Source organism: Bos grunniens, chromosome 5, assembly GCF_055505025.1.
Source record: "Bos grunniens cultivar Pamir isolate PY7600 chromosome 5, Bosgru_T2T1.0, whole genome shotgun sequence".
In the NCBI taxonomy this organism is placed as follows: domain Eukaryota; kingdom Metazoa; phylum Chordata; class Mammalia; order Artiodactyla; family Bovidae; genus Bos; species Bos grunniens.
Window position 1 is genome coordinate 87,031,107 of NC_141169.1, and position 21,493 is coordinate 87,052,599.

Consider the following 21,493-nt stretch of genomic DNA (forward strand, 5'->3'; position numbering starts at 1 on the left):
GGAGACGGGGACAACAGAGGATGAGATGGCTGGATGGCATCACCGACTCGATGGACGTGAGTCTGAGTGAACTCCGGGAGTGGTGATGGACAGGGAGGCCCGGGGTGCTGCAATTCATGGGGTCACAAAGAGTCGGACACGACTGAGCGACTGAACTGAACTGAACTGTAAGTGTTGAGATAAGAGGAAACACATTCATATGATTCTTGTGTGGAGCCTGATGATAGATCAAGCACACCTGTAATCTCATTTGTAAATATCTATGATCTTACAAGTAAAAAGTGGATTTGGGGGGAAAAAATGGAGGCAGTTAGTTAAGTGAACTTATTCTATATTTGTCTACATTGAACTTTGATAGAAACAAAGATAGTTATGTATTGAGTGCAACTTAATATATATTCAGCATCTTTATAGTAAATGGTGGTGGTTTAGTCACTCAGTTGTGTCTGATTCTTTGTGACCCCATGGCCTGTAGCCCACCAGGCTCCTCTGTCCACGGGATTTTGAAGGAATAATGCTGGAGTGGGCTGCAATTTCCTTCTTCAGGGGGTCTTCCCAACCTAGGGATTGAACAACCCAGGTCTTCTTCATTGCAGGTGATTTCTTTACCCACTGAGCCACCAGGGAAGCCCCTTAGTAGTGTTTAATTTCCAGTGAACCAAATTTACTTTAAATCTCATGGATTAATGACTTAAGCTAGCTTTTAAAGACAAGATATTTCTTAAATTTCCATGCTAACACCATTGTAACTGGTACACTCTTTAAGAGTCATGTTCAGTTCAGTTCAGTCACTCAGTCGTGTATGACTCTTTGCAACCCCATGAATCGCAGCACGCCAGGGCTCCCTGTCCATCACCATCTCCCAGCAGCCATGAAGAGATACCCCATATCCAAGGTAAGAGAAACCCAAGTAAGATGGTAGGTGTTGCAAGAGGGCATCAGAGGGCAGACACACTGAAACCGTAATCACAGAAAACTAGTCAATCTAATCACACTAGGACCGCAGCCTTGTCTAACTCAATGAAACTAAGCCATGCACTGTGGGGCCACCCAAGAAGGGCAGGTCATGGAGTAGAGGTCTGACAGAATGTGGTCCACTGGAGAAGGGAATGGCAAACCATTTCAGTATTCTTGCCTTGAGAACCCCATGAACAGTATGAAAAGGCAAAATGATAGGATACTGAAAGAGGAACTCCCCAGGTCAGTAGCTTCCCAATATGCTACTGGAGATCAGTGGAGAAATAACTCCAGAAAGAATGAAGGGATGGAGCCAAAGCAAAAACAGTACCCAGCTGTGGATGTGACTGGTGATAGAAGCAAAGTCCGATACTGTAAAGAGCAATGTTGCATAGGAACCTGGAATGTTAGGTCCATGAATCAAGGCAAATTGGAAGTGGTCAAACAGGAGATGGCAAGAGTTAACGTTGACATTTTCGGAATCAGTGAACTAAAATGGACTGGAATGGGTAAATTTAACTCAGATGACCATTATATCTACTACTGCTGGCAGGAATCCCTTAGAAGAAATGGAGTAGCCATCATGGTCAACAAAAGAGTCCGAAATGCAGTACTTGGATGCAATCTCAAAAATGACAGAATGATCTCTGTTCGTTTCCAAGACAAACCATTCAATATCACAGTAATCCAATTGCTTAAATTCATTGTGTGTATATTTTTCTTTTAAGAAGGTATCAGAAGTGTGCAATCAGAGCACTTTCTAGGTAACAGATCTAAATTTGAATCATTATTGAAAAAGTCTGTTTTCTAATATAGATGTTCATTTGAAAATGATATATGGTCCTTCAGGAACCCAGAAGTGTTTTCATAGATTCTCATGCCTAGTTGGCAGTTTTATTGAAAATGGCTGTAAATCAGGAAAGAGAGCTGAAAACACATTTCATGTCATCTTTAAAGAAACTGTAAGTTATTGTTGCAGAAAATGAAGAGGCCATTTTTATAGAAGATAGCAAGATAAGATGTTGAAATGGATAGGGGAAAAAAAAAAAAAAAAAGACATGTTTCTAAAGAAGTGCCTCCAAGAGTTACTTGTTAGTTACAGTATATATGGGAGAGGTATGGAAGATAAAAATTAAAGTTAAGATTGTCTATGAAGTCCAGAGTGTAAATGAGCTTTAGCCCATTTACATGTGCTTCTCCTTTTTTTTTTTTTTTTTTCCCTTTTTTGGTGATGGTGATGGTGTGCTTCTTTTACAAGATGTTTATTCACTAGAAAAGTGAATTTGAGCTCATATAGTGTAAGAACCAGGTGAACTCCCATTCTCTAAAAGCGTCTATTGTTTGCTTCTTCCAGAATAAATATCACAATTCTGGATGAACAACAGCTGGAAGGCTTGCATGTAGTTCCATTTCTTATGGGTTCACAGGATGAAATCACTTGTGCATCGTTGACAGTTTCAAATGGAGAAGAAAAGTGCATTCCATCATGACACGTCACAGAAAAATCTTTTTTAAAAACTATATTTTCCATTTTTGAGCTGTACACTTTAGTATAGTGAATGAGTTGAAAGACGTTATCTTACACCCCAACACTCTCTAAGACTTGTTTATGCTTTTTTTTTTAGTAATCTTTTCAAAATTAACATGTCCTAATTACCAAAGTCTAGTTCGACAATGCATTCAAAGTAGAAGCTGTTTGATCATTGTACTGCTAATGTTTGTATGGGTATCTTTTAAAGCATGTAAAACTTTAATATTAATATTTAATTTTATTTCACTTTTTCAGGTGAGGAGTAGGTTTTCTTTGGCAATGTCTCATTGAGTAGTGGGTGAAACAGTGCTAACAGACAAAATCCTGGCCTGGGAGTTAGTGCCTGTGGCCATACTTAGTGCCCCTAAGGAGCTTTGTGGCCATGGTCAAGGCTCTCATCTCCTTGTGCACACTTCCTCCTTGATGAAATGAAGGGTTAACTTTGGATGATTCTCTTTTCAAACCTGTGAGCCTGCACTGTCGTCTCAATCGGTCTCAAGTTTCTTCATATTTGCTGCCATCACTGTTCTCATGTATTTCTGACTTTCACTATAGATACTACCAGCTCCATAAATTTTGGTGGTTGAGTATATTTAATGATTTACTTGATCATGCAAATCTTTTATATGGCAGTCTGTTTTTTCATTCAGGAACATACATTAGTTGTCACTGCTGTTGGCAGCATTGATAAACTTATCAAATTTAGTTGCAAACTTATTTAGAAACCATGCCATGTACTTGATTCACAACCGAAGAAACAGAACATAGCTAACGCCTAGTGGGCTGCTGTCGGTGGGGTCGCGCAGAGTCGGACACGACTGAAGCGACTTAGCAGCAGCAGCAGCACAACACCTTAATGAGAACAGAGAAACCTGAATTCCAGTTCAAAGTTTAACATTAGCTGACTCTGGGTCTTTGAACAGGTCACTTGTGTTTCAGTTCATTCATCTCTAAAATAAGGGGAAGAGGGAATTCTTTGGTGATCCAGTGGTTGAGACTTTGCCTTCCAATGCAGGGCATGAGAGTTAGATTCCTGGTTGGGGAGCTAAAATCCACATGCTTTGTGGCCAAAACCCCCCAAACATAGAACATAAACAATATTGTAACAGATTCAATGAAGGCTGTTAGAAAATGGTCCCCATAAAATAAGGGGAAGAGACTAAGTAATGTCTAAGATTTCATCTGACATTCAGGTTCTGTCATTTTTTTCCTGTAAATGTTATCATCAAAGTGATAAACAAATTTGCTTAGCATTTTCATAGCCTACTCTTTCTCACGCATTTTTAATCCTCTTTTAATGCAGTGACGTAACACACATTTATTGACCACTTACTGTAAACTAAGCACTCGGAATCAGAAAGTACAAGATTTGAATACAGTTATTACTTAAAAGTGGGCAAATCTTCTCACCTTCTTGAGCCATCTGCAAAATGAAGATAGTAATAGCTGCCTTACAGGGTTGATAAGAGGATTAAATAAGGCAATAAAGTCAATAGCCCAGTTCCTGCCAAATAGAATGGGATTGATATTCTTATTACCAGTGCCTTATGCTGTGCATTTAATTTTATACCATTAATCACAGGGCATATTTAATGGTCTATACAATATAAATATAGTAGAACCTCACTTGAGTGTAATAGATTTAGAATTTCAGATGCAATTTTATGTTGATTGAGTTTCTTATCCTTTCTTTTGGAAACCTGGTACAGAAATACTTGTCTCCTCTTGTACTTAGGATTAACTGAAGTTAAAATGAGATAAGGCAAGAAAATTTGCAACATAGTATTTGGCATGTAACACTTGAAGATGTTTGTTTTAGGCAAAACTTCCCTGGTGGCTCAGGCAGTGAAGAATCTGCCTACAATGCTGGGGACCCCGGTTTGACCCCTGGACCAGGAAGATCCCCCGGAGAAGGAAAAAGGCTAACCACTCTAGCATTCATGCCTGGGAAATCCCATGGAAAGGGGAGCCTGGTGGGCTACAGGCCCTGGGGTCACAAAGAGTCAGACACAACTGAAGGACTAACCCAACAACTACCATCTGTGGCAGTTAGGCAAAATTAGTCTAGTTTTGCTCTAGACAAAATTTATCCATGTATTCATTACCTGTGGTGGAGAATTGACTTGAGAATGAGCGGAAATAAACCATCTGGGGCAACAGAAATAAGTTATCTCTTAACCTGAATGTTATTACATAGATAAGTACATAGGTAAAAATTCTTTTAGCTGTATTAAGACATTTCATTGTACTGAACGTAAATTATACCTAAAAATATTCATTTTATCCCAACACATAAATACTATATTAATTTTTATAGCTAGGAAAATATCAGTTAATAATCATATTTTACTAATGCCATAGCTAACATGTTACTCTCATACAATACTTTTTTCAACAATACATAAAAGTGAAAAAGAGCACCATGATTCCTTGAAGCCCCTGGTGCCTGGAAGTTGTTGGAGCAACACTCAGTGGTTCTATGCATTTCACCACCCAGTTGTTTCAATTTGGCACACCATATTTTAGGATATTTATTGCCTGCTTACTTCTCAAATCTATTCTTTCCCCTGGTGCAGACAAAACTGTGCATCATTGAGTATTATTTTTATGAGGGCCTGGTCAAAAGGACCTGATCAATCCTCTGGCCTCTTTCTTCATGTATTTATCTGAGATGAGGACTAACTTATGACTTCTTCCCATCAGGCTTTATTTAGGATCGGGTCTGTAGGATGGAGTGGAAATGGCGGGGGCGGAAGCGGAAGGGACAGCACAAACATATACATACAGTGTGTAAAAATAAAGAAAGGCATCTTTTGTTACAGCTGGTTGCAAAAGAAGTTTCTGCTTGCATGGCTGAAGATGGTATGAGATTAGTGGAGTTGTAGCATTGTCAGGACAAAGACAGGCTGTGTGAGAGGGATCAGTGTGTTTGTTCAGCAGAGCTTTCTCTCCAGTTGTTGACAGATTTAACTGGTGTAATGTCAGGCCTGGCTAACTCCTCCCCACGATTGTCAAGAGGCAGTCTTTGCAGTAGTAAATGGCCATGTGGAGTATACCATGAATTCCCTATTTGTGTAGTAGCTGTAGCTTAGGGTGGAGATTTAATATTGAATGGACTCCAGATTGTCTAAATTGCAATCACAGTGTTTATTTAAATAGCCTATGGGGACCATTAAAGCATTTTAACTTTTGCTCCTATGTTTCTCATGTTATGAAATCTTGAAGCACATGGGGGAGAAAAGGAAAATCCAGCCTTGTAAAAGCATTAGGATGCTAGAAGTTCTCCCTGCTGCCAAAAATGCTTCAAGAGGTTCAGTTCTCTGAGCTCCCATGTAATGTGATGGATGGGATCCTGCTGTGGTCCCTAACTAGGGGATTTTCCTTATGCAGATATACTCATCTGTCACAGTGTAACCACAACTGTCTCAGCTCGAGATCTTTCCCCATATCTGATCTCCACTTGTAAAGCTAAGGTCTGTCCTGATTACAGTTAGTTGTTACAATGCTGCAGCTCTAAAACTGTGCAAAACTCTCTTTTAATCACATGAAAACTGAAAGTCACTCAGTCATGTCTGACTCTTCTCAACACCATGAGCTATAGCCGGCAAGGCTCCTCTGTCCATGGAATTCTCCAGGCAAGAATGCTGGAGTGGGTAGCAATTCCCTGCTCCAGGGGATCTTCCCAACCCAGGGATCGAACTCCGGTCTCCTGCATTGCAGGCAGATTCTTTACCATCTGAACCATCAGGAGCCCCTCATGTAAAATTAAAAGCTTAATAATTTCATGGCAACTATGTGATTAAAAAATTATAATAGCCAGGACATGGAAGCAACCTAGATGTCCATCAGCAGATGAATGGATAAGAAAGCTGTGGTACATATACACAATGGAGTATTACTCAGCCATTAGAAAGAATACATTTGAATCAGTTCTGATGAGGTGGATGAAACTGGAGCCTATTATACAGAGTGAAGTAAGCCAGAAGGAAAAACATCAATACAGTATACTAACGCATATATATGGAATTTAGAAAGATGGTAACAATAACCCGGTGTACGAGACAGCAAAAGAGACACTGATGTATAGAACAGTCTTATGGACTCTGTGGGAGAGGGAGAGGGTGGGAAGATTTGGGAGAATGACATTGAAACATGTAAAATATCATGTAAGAAACGAGTTGCCAGTCCAGGTTCGATGCACGATACTGGATGCTTGGGGCTAGTGCACTGGGACGACCCAGAGGGATGGTATGGGGAGGGAGGAGGGAGGAGGGTTCAGGATGGGGAACACATGTATACCTGTGGCGGATTCATTTCGATATTTGGCAAAACTAATACAATTACGTAAAGTTTAAAAATAAAATAAAAAAAAAATTATTAAGCTTTTAACTAACCCAAGTTCGGTCCCTGGCTCTGGAAGATCCCCTGGAGCGGGGAATTAGAACCCACTCCAGTATTCTTGCCCACAGAATTCCATGGACAGAGGAGCTTTGCGGCCTATGGTCTTGGGGTTGCAGAGTCAGACATGATGGAGCGACTAGCACTTTCACTTTTTCACTTTTACATAGAGAAGAACTATGTCTTTTACTCCTCTGGGAAATCCAGGGTGAAGGTGAAACTCACTTTGGTGTGTGAGGCCATGGATTTGCCATGCAGAGGAAACATGTCCATCTGTTTCTGAAGCAAGACTTTGGAACAGAGAGCATGACTTTAGTTTCCATGCTGTGATTTAAACACAGCACAATTAAAAACACTTCACGGTCATTGTCAAAGGGCTCACAGAAAGGTCTACAGTCAGTTCCCTTCTTTAGGAAGATTTTTCTATTCCTTTGAAGATCCAAAAGCTGGGGTGCATTTGAAGATACTAAGTATTATTTTCTGATTATGGCAGCAGTCTGATCCAAGAGATCTTTCTGAATCACTGAGCTCAATTTTCAACTTAAGAAAAGTCCTTACTAAGTTTCTAGGGCTGTGCTAACTGCCTGGGGCTGTGTTGAAATTGGTCTCTATTCTTGAGGCTCCAACTCTAGGTGAGAGGAAAAGGTACGCCTCACTAGACTAGTTCAGGACACTCTCAGGGCTCACTAGACCAGCCCCTCTGCATCTGTTTGCCTTGTGTTTATAGTGTGATAACAATACCTATCTATCTCAGAAATAAACTGGTGGTTAAGGTGCTAATGTATATGAAAGGCTTTGGCCCTTCTTGAAATAAAAATACTATAGCAGCAGTTTTGCCGAGGGCATGAGAAAATCAGTAGTAGCATTTTGCAGCTAGGCAGTAGCCATTTAACTTGACTCAGATCATGCGCAATTGAAAGTTCTTTTTCATCACAAGTTTTCTGAAATATCTTTTTATGTATCATCTTGATGTATAACTACAGGGTTAATTACTTCCAAATACATCATAATGTAGGAGTACAAATTTTCCTAATATTCTTTACGTTGTTCTTTATTCCACATTAGAATAAAAAGTCCCAGATTTCTTTTGATTCAATGTTCCAAATATTTGGAACAATGTTATCAGTATTTCCCACTGTCCTGTTGTATACTTGCCTCTCATCTCTGATTCTTTTTTTGGAAACATTGTTGACAAAATCCATAAACTTTATAGAAGCCCCGTTTTACCTACTATTTTCCCTTTCTTGTCACAATAAACTTGTTTTTTAAAGAATTGATCCATCGCTTATTTATTCTCAGTTTTAGTTTCCTCTTGCTTTTAACTACCTCTTCTTCACCCTATCCCCTCTCTCTCTATTTCCTAATTGTGTAGGTATTGTGAACTATCCAAAGAAAATAAAAGCTGTATAGAGGGGAGTGAAGAGAATGCTTAATCCATAAAACTGATGATCAGTCTCAGAAGAACAAGAAGCTGACCATATGTCTCCTACTAGAGGGTGATATGAGCTTCCCGGGTGGTACTAGTGGTAAAGAACTCACCTGCCAAAGCAGGAGACTTAAGAAACTGGAGTTCAGTCCCTGGGTTGGGAAGATTCCCTAGAGAAGGGCATGGTAACCCACTCCAGTATTCTTGCCTGGAGATTCCCATGGATGGAGGAGCCTGGCAGGCTGCACGTCCATAGGGTTGTGAAGAGTTGAACATGACTTAGCACATAGAGAGCGATACAGTATATATGACTAATTAGAAGAATCTGTTTGTTTTGAGTTATACTAGATAAGAGTACATATCTTTCTTTTATCTGATATTCTTCTAATTTCCAAAGATATTTTTTCTAGGACTATCATCCTCCAAAAAGGATATTTTAACTTAATATATTGTTGAAAAGCACTAGAGTTTGGGACTAGAGGGGACTCAGAATTACTTTATTTTTCTGGAGCAAACTCTTGGTACTAATACTGTTGATGGTTGTTTTTACTATATTACATTTTGCTGAGCCTGGGGACTGCTTTTGGAAGGTTTAGAAGTATCCAGGGAGGCGCCTGCCACTTTGATTATTCATACCCAGCTCTTTATTTTTATTTGAGACATCAAATAAAAACACACCCTGGCTTCTACTCAACCTCAACTGGCGTTCTTTTTAAAAACAAACCCCAAACTGACCAAATGGCAGCAATACAAGTTTTTCTGAGAGTGACTCATCGTTCATGTCAATCAGAGTTCATTTATGGAAGCATTAAATTCTAGTGCCGGCCAGGCCACCTTTAGCCAAGTTAAAATGGGATGGGATTTGGTAGGCTTGGAACAGAGGACCGAAAGGAAAACCAGGGTGATGCTGTGACTCAGAAAGTGACTCTCTTCCTTCTGAATCAGAACCGAGGTAGAATCAGTTCTCTCGGGAAGATGGCAACCTTTAGGTGAAAGGTTAAATGGAATCTCTGACCACCTATGTTCATCTTGTTGTTGGTTTTAACTCTGTGCCATTTTGGATAATTGCTTACTCTTCACCTTTTCCCCCATTGCTTAGTTGCAAATAAGAGTAATTTTTTCCTTTCTGTGTGCCTTAAGACATTTTTAAGGGTGACTGTGAACTTTTAACCACTGGTACGTTTTATACCAGAGGTGGTTTTGTTTCTGTGATGTGTTAACTGATTTCTGCAAAAATGTACCACAGTTCTGCTCTTCTGATAAACACTGAAAAATGTTTCTGTAGATACTTACCCTCTGGAATTTGCTGCTTATTCTATTTATGTGCAAACAACATCAATTCTAGTTTCCACACTTTTTTGTTCATTCTTTTTCTTAGTATTTCTCAGTTCAGTTCAGTCGCTCAGTCATGCCCCACTCTTTGTGACCTCATGGACTGCAGCATGCCAGGCTTCCCTGTCCGTCACCAACTCCTGGAGCCTGTTCAAACTCATGTCCATCGAGTTGGTGATAACCATCCAACCAACTCATCCTCTGTCGTCCCTTTCTCCTCCTGCCTTCAATTTTTCCCAGCATCAGGGTCTTTTCCAATGAGTCAGTTCTTCATATCAGGTGGCCAAAGTATTGGAGCTTCAGCTTCAGCATCAGTCCTTCCAATGAATATTCAGGACTGATCTCCTTTAGGATGGATTGGTTTGATCTCCTTGCAGTGTAAGAGACTGTCAAGAGTCTTCTCTGATACCACAGTTCAAAAGCATCAATTCTTTGGCTCTCAGCTTTCTTTGTGGTTCAACTCTCACATCCATACATGACTACTGGAAAAACCATAGCTTTGACTAGATGGACCTCTCGCTCTATTTTACTTCCAAAATGATTTTACAGGGATTAATTGTGTTAGAAAGCACTTATTGATCACCTATTATGTGTGTCTACTTCATCTTTTTTTTCACTATGTCTTTATCAGAAGCTCTTGGGTTGACCAAAAATTTGTTTGGGTTTTTCCATAATATGTTAAAGGAAAACTGGAATGAACTTTTTGGCCAACCCAAAATTTAGACTGTTTTTACAGTTTTTAATATTTGATTGATTTCTTTGTTGTTGTGTTCAGTTGTTAAGTCATGTCTGACTCTGTGACCTCATGGACTGTAGCCTGCCAGTCTACTCTGTCTTCCACTGTGTCCCAGGGTTTGCTCAAATTTATGTCCATTGACTTGGTGATGCTACCTAACCATTTCATCCTCTGCCACTTCCTCCTTTATTAAATTAATTTAGTAGATTGATTTCTACTTTATGCCATCTTAAAGTTCAGGATTTTATTAAATCTTCCAAATACGTACATTTATCAAATTGTGTGTGTGTGTTTTTTTTCTGTATTGACTCTTTTTAGTAAATAAGATCAAATTTTAAGAACACTCTACATTTCTCAGCCCTCCATATCAACTGATAATCAGGAGAGGGTTTATATCTTTTTGGCAAATTCATATGGTTGGTTCATTACAGAATTACGACCATTTTAATCCCCAGCACATTTGTTCATTCTGTATTTATTCTTTTAATGCACAATTCTTGAAATCCTGTTATGTATATTTAGGTTATAAGTTCCTTGAGGTATTATCATACTTTTGGAAGGAAAAAATAAAGGGATGCATGGATTGATAAGCATAGCCCCTTCTTAGGAGCACAGCTCCTTTATAGTGAAGTTGACTATGTCCTCATCCTACTCCAAATTAATTCAGGATTCATGTGGTTTTGTAATTATAGGTACTGAGCCTTTGTGTTGTTGGCAAAGGAGAGACAGAAAAGGTAAGGATTGATGCTCCGTGGAAATCAAGGGCCTGGGACTGAGGTGAGGAGATGGGAACGTTGACGGTGGTCATTGCGGGCAACTGACAATTTAAAGTCATGGACTTTGGCATGGAACCTATTTAGTGATTAATCATTTTGGAGGTATCTGTCCCCAGTCTTTATCTTATTAGCTTGAATATTCTCAAATCTATCATCATGTGTACCAAGAGTTGATTAGAAGCAAGTGGCTTGCCTGTGGAAACTGGACTTCTGATCTTTGATTAGCAAGAACGTCACTACTACACAACATCCATATGGTTCTTGCCTTTTTCATGTCATTGTATTTGATACCTGCAACTGGTTAGTTCCTCTTCCTTCATCTTCAAGGGGTTGGAAGACACTGAGTAATCAGACCTGGAGTCCAGAACAAGCAGCTAGTCGAGATCAGGTTCTTGAATTTAATCTCTCCGCCAATCCATTGTCGTTATTATGGTAACTGCACACGAATCTGACCATTGCATACCCTCTAATCCCCAAACTATTATACCCTTTTGTTCCTCATTGCAAAGCAAATTGCCATTCTTCATCAGGGAGGCTTTTCTATGCAACTGGGTTTAATTTTAAAATTAAAGCATTTGGAAATTAAGGATAATTACCTTCCAGTTTTCATTTTCAACCTCAGCTTAAAAATTAGTATCTCAGAGGAATGTGTATGAAATCTCTTTAGCTAATAGCCTATATTTGTGCCCTGTGTCCCTACACTCTTCTGATAAAGAGAACTTAGGCTATAAACTCTGTCATGTGAACACATCCTTATGTATTAACAGGCATATTTTAAGAGTGCAACCCTTCTGAGATGTGAGTTCTTGAGTCATGAGTAAGTCATGAGCCCTGAGCAAGTTCATATATATATATATATATATACATATATATATATATATATATATGTATATATATATATATATATATATATATATATACACACACACACACACACACACACACATATTCATTGTTCTATATAACAAATATTTATTGAGCATACCCTTTTTGAGTCCAAGGTATAGTAGAGCACAAAGTGAGGTCCAAAACCATAGGAAGACAAAGACAATAGCCTTGTAATGTTTTAAGGAAAAATAAAGCACATTTAATTTTATTATGGATGCAACTTTATTTATAATTATATTATCTTACACTTCTTGTTACTATAAATTTTTTTAGGATTTCTCATTGTTTTAATGTTATATTTTTATGTATTTAAAAGCAGTTTGTAAACTATAAAAAGCTGGATATATAAAACATATGAGTTAAGAGCACACAACTTTCATTGGAACTGATCTTGTGCCATAGCTACTGGATTTTCAAAAGTGAATTTAAAATATACTATCCCAGTGTATACAAGAGTTATCTCAAGTGCTTGAAATATTGCATTACAATCTCTTTGGATGAGGTTTGGGAGCCTGTAATTTTAACAAACAAACTAGCCAACTCTAGTGCTGGCTGTGGGAGGACCACACTTTGAAAAATGCCATATTAGAGTTTATCAGAGGGGGGCTTGGAAGGGCCCCTCTGAGAATTGAATGCGTCTCTCTTGTTGGTGCCTCCAACTCAGCAGCTGACATTGGTGATGCATTCAGTTTTTTTAGGCCATCCATTTGCTAGGTACAAGCACTGTGGAGATAAGTAAGTCGTGGACCCTGAGCTCAATGATCTCACAGTTTATATACACCATCCTAGACTTCTCTGCCATTTTATAACTAGTTGTCATGCTATCCTGTGGCATTTTCCATTTATCTACTATTTATATACTTATATATTACTACATTGCCACATTGATCCTGGATGCGTGAGTTTTTCAAAATTACACATAGTTGTCATTACAGATGAAAACAGAGGCTCAGGGAAAACTAGTTATGTTGGCCAACTTCTGGTTATGTAGAGCAAGGATGTGGCAGAGCTCGATCCTCTGATTCTAAGTACAGAGTTGTTTTTTTTTTTTTCCACTTCATTGCATGTGTGTGCCTTGTGAATATGAGTTTAGAATTCAGGGTATTTCTTTACCTCTCACAGGTATATCGTAATATTCAGAAATTCTTCAATCTGTGTGCAGGTTGTTAGTGCCATGTTCCCAGCCACTGAAAAATGAACTCATTCAGTATCCTTAAGTAAAGCCAGATGGCTCCATTGAGAATGGCAAGGATCTCTTGTAAATAGGATTACTTGTACATTCCAGAAACTCATGACAACTGACACATGAACTAATACTAGGAAATAACGTATAGACTTTCTGGGAGGGAGCCAAACTTTGACCACCTCCACTTGAAATGTTCCTCACATTAGAGACTCTGCTTAGTCTTAAGTAGTGCCATTGCTAAAGTTTATTTTTTGATGTACTACGTCTAACTGTTATTTGTCTGTTCATTCACTCATTCAATAAACATTTACTGAGCACTAATTGTATACCAGAACAGGCCAAGTCACTAGTTATAAAATCATGAATGAGACATGTTCCCTACCCAAATATGAAGCAAACTATATGTAATGACTGCAGAGGCGTGAATAAGGGTCTTTTCTATGATTTCTCAATTCTGACAGTTACCAGTGGAAATACTGGTTGGAGAAGTGAGTGTGTGGGTGAATTCTTCAGGAAGGGTTGAAATTTGTTATAGCTACGCATCTGGCAGTACTTAAGAATTATGCATGATTTCATGTTTCCATGGGCACACGGTACATTATAACACATTATGTAATAGGCTGGTTGATAAAGCACTTTAAAATAGTATAACATTGTGCCTCTCTTCCCTCATCCTTAAATCACTGTACACACATCAGTTCTCACAATATTATTCCTAGGAGTTGTTGTGAGGATGTTTTTATTATCAGTCATCGCTGTGGTAACATCAGTCCAGAGCTGAAGAAAGTGAAATGCAAAATAACTTGCCCAGGGCCACTCTACGAAAGATTGGCAGCATCGCATCCCATAATTCTCTTTCATTTTCTGAGTCTCAGAATTTCTTTGAAGGACTTGCTAGCCTGGATATTTTGTTTGTTTATTTTCCTATAACTTAGCATGGTGCTTCATATAAGGAGTAGAATTTTCTGTGGGTGGCCCACTGGCAAGCTCTTAACTCTTCAGGGCCTTGTCTTGAGGAAGATATGGTTCCCACTCTTCTACTTTTTCCTACAGAGAAACCATAGTTGAAGAGCTCTGGTCTGTATACTAAGGAGATAGGTCTTTGTGGACTTGAGTTTCAAACTTTGTAGAATACTCATCAGTTTCTGTCACTCAGCAACATTTAAAGCCATTGATATTTAATCAGTTGTCCAGTTAGTTTCTTTTCTGTAAATATCTGCCTTATTCTGACAGCATCTAGCATTCTTTAGCACAGACCACAAGCTAACAATGTTGAAGATCAACTGTGCTAAAACCAGAAGGAGAAATCAGAACTAAAGGTGAAGATCTTTTCAGACTTGATTCCACTCAATGCTTCTTAGCTATGCAGTAGAGAAGCCTGAAAGAAAAAAAAAAAAGCATTTCAGAGTCAGAGAAAAATTTCTTTGCTCAGGCAGGTCAAGTCAGTTACTTTTCCCTTTCCTGTTGCTGTTTCACATCAGTTTACCAACTGCACAGTCAGGAAGTGAGTCTATCTTTTAGACTAGACTTTTAGACTATAGTTGAGAAGCCTGTGATGTATGACTTGGTGCGCATATGAGGATGTCATTTGATGAAAATTAGTTGATTCAACTCTTATAATATTCGTTTGCTTCTTGAATATATCTTTAAGTTTTTTTCTCTCTCAAACTGCTATATTAAAAAAGAACAAAACTCCCGTTCGAACACAACAATTATTTGAAACCATTTTCCACAGAGCAAGAGAATACTTTATATAGTAATGAGTAGCAAGCCGTGTTTTAATGTTCGCATGATTGACGCAGTGGTTCACAACAGTTCCTCTGGAACCATTCTTGCTTCTTACATTATAAGTAAAGTCTGTTCAAAGAAGGGAGCAGAAGAAAGAAAGTTTCTTTTCTGGCAGGTTGGTGCAATGGGTATATGGCAACCATATAAACCTCAAGTGACTCAGTTATTACAAGGGACCTAATTACTGACCTTAGACTTTTGGGTGACACTGAATACCTTTCTTAGGACCAGATTGCTTAGCTTTTTGCAAAAAAGTTCCTGTTTAGAGTTTTGCACAAAAGTTGTTGCTGAGAGTGCAGTAGTAGCGAGATGAAGTGGGGTCTTGGTTTTTATAAAATGTTATTTCTATCTGGATAGTCATTTGGATGTGAGACTGAGTGTTACGACTACGGCATGGGCACAGTGATAACTGGTTCTGGCTCCTCTGCAGGCACAGTGAGGCCAGTTGGAAATACTAACACAGATTAGAAAGCAAGACAAGCTGACTTTTGGTGTTAACCTTAATACTTGAGATGTTGTTCAGTCACTAAGTCATGTCTGACTCTTTGTGACTCCATGGACTGCAGCATGCCAGGCTTACCTTTCCTCACTATCTCCTGGAGTTCGCTCAAACTCATGTCCTTTGAATTGGTGATGCCTTCCAACCATCCCATCCTCTGCTGCCCCCTTCTCCTCCTGTCCTCAATCTTTTCCAGCATCAGGGTCTTTTCAGTGAGTCTGCTCTTTGCATCAGGTGGCCAAAGTATTGGAGCTTCAGCTTCAGTAGCAGTCCTTCCAATGAATATTCAGGGTTGATTTCCCTTAGGATTAACTGGTTTGATCTCCTTGCTGTACAAGGGACTCTCAAGAGTCTTCTCCAGCACCACAATTAGAAAGCATCAATTCTTTGGCACTCAGCCTTCTTTTATGGTCCAACTCTCACATCCATACATGACTGCTGAAAAAACCATCACTTTGACTATGTGGACTTTTGTCAGCAAAGTGATGTCTCTGCTTTTTAATACGCTATCTAGGTTTGTCATATGTGTACACACATGTTCATGCTCAGTCATGTCCAGCTCTTTGCAACCTTATGGACTGTAGCCCATCAGGCTCCTCTGTCCATGGAATTTTCCAGGCAAGAATACTGGAGTGGGTTGCCATTTGCTCCTCTAGAGGATCTTACTGACCCAGGAATCGAACATAAGTCTCTTGTACCTCCTCACTGGCAAGCAGATTCTTTAACACTGTACCACATGGCTTGTCATAGCTTTTCCTAAATGCTTAGTACTACTTAAAAGTTATCCCTCTATTACTTGCTTATACCTGATAAACTGAACCAAGGTGATTTTTTTTTTTTTTACTCCAGTCGTGGTTTTCATCCAAGATACTCAGTTTTGGTAAGGAAACCTAACAATAGTAATAACTAAAATGACAAAGAAAACATCCAACCTTCACCGTGCATGTGTGCTTGGTCATATCCGACTCTTTGCGACCCTATGGAATGTAGCCTGCCAGGCTCCTCTGTCCATGGGATTCTCCAGGCAAGAATACTGGAGTGGGTTGCCATGCAACCCAGTGATCAAACCTGCATCTCCTGCATTGGTGGATATGTTCTTTACCACTAGCACCACCCAGAAAGCCCAGCCTTCACTGAGTACTTGCTAATTACAAGTATCTTAAGTTCTTCACATACATTGTCTCTGTGAGGTGATTTATTACCCTGAGCTGGTTGTAGGTGACAGAAACCTAATTCAAATATGCTTGAAGGAAAGGGAGTGTTGTTAGTTCACATAAGTGTGTGTTTCACAAACTGCCTAGCTTTAGGCATGGTCATTTCAAGGTTTATGTGCTCTTCTTATCTCTCACCTTTCTTTGCTTTTCTCTGTGATGGCTTCAGTTTTAGACAGGCTTTTGTGCATATGACCTAAAAAGTTAAAGCTTCTTTCCTCATAATTCTATCAGCATTCCCACATAGGTCATCTGTTGGTTCTGCCCGTATACTGAGTCCGCACCTGAACCCATTTTTGTGGGTGAAAAGATAAAATGCATTTTTTTTTTTTTTTGGCCAAGGCATAGTTTGAGAATGAGGGACCGGTTGTTTCCCACAGGGAAAAAGAAAAAAAAATTAATGTGAAGTTGCCAGACAGGTCAAAATAATTAATCTCCATGACATCATAGCAGTATCATTTTTTCTTATTCCCAAATATAAGAACATTGCCCAAGGTCACAGAGCAAATATATGGGGGGGTATGGACTATAACCCCATCTGTGTGATGCCAACGCCCATGTACCCACAAGACACATAACAAGGTTGAGAGTATAAGACTAGAGGGAGACGGTCTAGGTGTGATTCTGACTCCACCTACCACTTACTAGAACTGTGCCTTGGGGAACAAGGTAGTCTTATCAAGTCTTTGTTTCATTACCTATAAAATGAGGATAATAATTGTATCTACTTCATAGGGCAAGACTGTGAAGATTAAGCGGCATCAGTGAATGTAGAGTGTTCTGCAGAGTTCCTAACACATTCTAAGTGCTCAGTACATGGTGGCTAGTATGACAGTGTTTTGTTTTCTTGTTTTATTTACCACAAAACTGTAATTTAAATTATCAGCTGTTTTGACTTCATGTTTAGTTGCTCATTTACTCTAGGTAAAAAAAATGGATTAATAAACCCAAGCCATCACCTGATTAAAACTCCACATTTCTTCCATTACTTAACATCGCCAATTCCATACACTTAATTTATTTTTGAAATATTTTTGATATTACTTTAGTAGTCTGATACGATGAACTCTTTTACTATTGCTTGATGAAGCAGTAAGTTTGTACAGAAAGGGAACCACATTTGTTATGCACCTGAAACTAACACAGTGTTGTAGATTAACTCTGAGTAGTGAAAATGTTAGTCGCTCAGTCATGTCCGACTCTTTGCGACCCCATGGACTAGCCCACCAGTATCCTCTGTCCGTGGAATTCTGCAGGCAAGAAACTGGAGTGGTTGCCATTTCCTTCTCCCTGGCACCTTCCCGACCCAGTGATCGAACCTGGGTCTCCTGCATTGCACGCACATTCGTTACTGTCTGAGCTACCAGGGAAGCCCCCAAATTAATTCTACTCTATTATAAAATGAAAATTTAAAACAAAGGGAGGACCACATTTTTTTCCTCTACTGTATGTTTCACTGTACTTAGAACTTTGTGTATACAATGTAGATATTTGTTGATTTCATTTATTATTTTTCTGTACTTTTGATTATGGCTGTATCTTGAAAGAGCCCTCATAGGAAATTAGTAGGCAAGATGTGGTCCCTTTTCCTTGAAATTTATAGGTGAATCCAGATTTGAGGGTGAGGCTGGGAATCAGATACCAGAAATCTGTGGGAAGAGAGGGCATGCCCCTTCCCCAGGTGCAGAGGCCAGCAGAGAAGACTCCTTGGGCTTCTAAGGAGTCCATCCAGCTTTCCTTGCATGTCTACCTCATTTTCAAATAAAATTAAGGCAGCATGGTGAGAATAGAATCTTCTTTAGCAAATCCATTGAAAATCAAACTTTGAACTAGGTAAGTAGAGTTTTCTAAATTGTTTCAACGATTTGCAATGCCTCAGTGCCAAATGTGGGCTTTTTTATCTGAGAGGAAGAAAACAAGCTACTTAGCAAGATCACTCTTCTAACCACCAATCTAGCCTGTTTCCTTTTAAGATAATTAAAGATTTCGGTAATATGGGAGTGTTTTGAATATGGATTTACTATCAATATCACACAGGAGAGCTGATTTCAGAATAAGGTGCAATTTAATGCCAGCATTTCAATATTTAAATGTCTTAGAGATTAGACTATAATGATAAATATGATATGCATATAGTATTTGTATATATATGTATAAAACATTGTATATAATTACAGAGAGACTACTTCTGTAGCAAGTGATAATTTTAAACTCCTTAAATGTTATAATAAAGTGAAACAGCATAGTTAGATTAATGAAGTGTTTCTTGAGTCTTGGTTATAGACTATTCAAAAAGGAAGCACATATTTGACATATAGTCTCACAAGAATCATGAAAGGCTCTTTGACATTTGTCTTCACATTATTGGATCCTCCCATCAGAAGAAGTGACTTGAACAGAGCCTTAGACAAAGCTATTTAAACCACCTTTATTTATTTATTTTTTAAGGAGTTTATAACAGCAACCTGGTCAAGGTTCAAGGTCATGTGCTCTTTTCATGTGGTAAAATACTTTGGCTACTTTCTAAAGTGTAGCATTTGGACTGGCAGCCTAAAGGCTAAAAAGCCTATATCTTTTAACCAGCATAAGACAATAACTATTCCCTCTATATTTACAGAATTTTTTTTTTCTTTACAAAAGTAATAACACTAGGTAAACAACAAAGTGCTGCTGGCATTTTGGAGTTTTCAACTAATTTCTCAGCAAAGGAAATATACTGTGCCCCGGTTGTATTTAGTGTAAAAGTAAGAGGAACATCCTTGAGACAGAAGCGATTTTTCTAGTAGGTTACCTACAAGGATATATATTGATTTCTATTGGTAGTACTGGCTTCTGCCTACAGATGTACATTGTGTCCAGGGGTTTAGAAAACAGAGCTTTTAATTCTTTGTAAATAGTAGCATTGTATGAGAGGGGACTTTTTTTTTTTTTCACTGCAACTACAAAAAATATTGTGCACATTGGTTTAAAATGAATTGACCTTTTGTTTCAATGAGGGCGGTGTGGTACTTGTTATGGAGTGACTCCATTTGCCCATGCAAATAAGCACAAAGCCAGGATATTATCAGGCAATGGCAAAATTAAGAGGTAGGTCAGATTTAATGGAAACATCTGTCATTAACCCTTTTACAGAAACTGCCTCGGGGAATCCTTGCAGATAAAAGCTATGCTAAGCTATCTTACCTTGCTTTGCAGAGCTGCAAAGGCATGGCAATCACAACACAGAAATTCTGCTCAGAGAATGTACTTGAAAGACAGGCACATTTTAGAATATGGGAGAAAACAACAAGGTTTATTTCGTGTGGCATTCTCTTTATAAAAAATTTAAAGTCAGTAGAACAATTAAGGCTGCTATTAATTTTTAGATTTTACACCAGCATAATGTTCCCCACTGTTGGCTACATTATGTCATTCCAGTGTCATCATATTGATACCTCAAATCACACATGAAATATTTACAAGCTATTTTCTGAAATTATGTAAAACACGAAGTTAGAAAAAAAAGTGTACCCATGTCTGCATATGGTACTCCACGTTTGCCTATGTTGTGCAGCAGTGATAAGAGAAAGTTAATTTTGCTAACCGAGCATTTATTGAAGATAATTTATGAAAGTTGCAGTCACTTGGATGCCATTTATTTTTGTTCGTTTAAATTATCTGTTACCAATAAAAGTATATATGAGTTGATACGCATTTGCAATGAAATTTAAAACACAACTTTAAAAGATCATAATCATGCAGTAAACTGCATTTGAAAAACATTTTTAAGTTTATGTAAGTGAACACTTAAGTCTTAATGTTAATTTGTTTAAAGAGGGCTGTGGGAAATCCCTGATTATCTCCATAGGGGGAAACATTGCAAAATGATATTTCAGGTATTTTAGTTATGTTTATTCACAATATAACTGCCTTTAAAATTATCTTGCCTCTCATTTCTCTCAATATTTTTATTTTCACATTTGCCTTTATTGTGATTTTTTATTATTTCTTCTTTATAGGATTGTTTTTGTCTCCTCTTTTAACCTTGTCTTCTTACTGTTCTGATGAGTATAGCCTGGCTATTTCTTTCTTTGACGGCATGCACAGATGAAAATGCACCTCTCTTTTCACTGCTTCTTCTGTTAAATAAGACTTTGCTATTGTTGTTCAGTCACTTAGTTGACTCTTTGTGACCCCGTGCACTGCAGCACACTGGGCTTCCATGCTCTTCACTATCTCCCAGAGTTTGTTCAAACTCATATCCATTGAGTCAATGATGCCATCCAACCTTCTCTTTAAACTTATCTAAAAAAGCATTGTAAAATGAATGGAAGGATCATTTGCTTTCTCTATTGGGACACTTCTTATACAGTGTCTGATCCCTTCCTTTAAGGGAGGCCCCTTTAAGTGGGAGGCGCCCACACAAGTTTGTGTCAACTGCAGAATGATAAACCATTTTAACACATAACCAACCTCCTCAAAGCCATTAGCTTGAATTAGGTATAATTATTCCAAATATTATTTTAGACAGATTGAGAGCGTATGGCATGAAAGAGAATTAGTTTTAACCATGGATATTTATCTGCTCTAAAAAATCCTAATATTCAGTTTGTAAATTTAAGCATTAAAGATGTTTGAAAACTATTATTGGACTTTAAAAAAGTCAAGTAACCTCAAGCTCCAAACATAGATTTAAATGAGCTTACATTATTTTATGTTCTTTCAGAATTCCCCTATTAATTTTGCACTGATCAGAAATTAGCATTTGTTTTCAAAATATTAGTCA

General features: G+C 38.4%; 1 protein-coding gene across 44 annotated transcripts in view; it reads left to right on the plus strand.

Annotated features, from left to right (window-relative positions):
* The window catches only part of SOX5 (SRY-box transcription factor 5), a 1,169,920-nt gene that overhangs the window by 562,935 nt on the left and 585,492 nt on the right, over nucleotides 1–21,493 (plus strand). For 31 of the 44 annotated variants that reach the window (XM_086401754.1, XM_086401750.1, XM_086401759.1 and 28 more), the window contains one exon: nucleotides 11,073–11,114. The exons of the other annotated variants lie outside the window; for them this stretch is intronic. The gene's annotated coding sequence lies outside the window, so the exon portion shown is untranslated. The remainder of the gene's footprint in view (nucleotides 1–11,072; nucleotides 11,115–21,493) is intronic. 44 annotated transcript variants of the gene reach the window in all.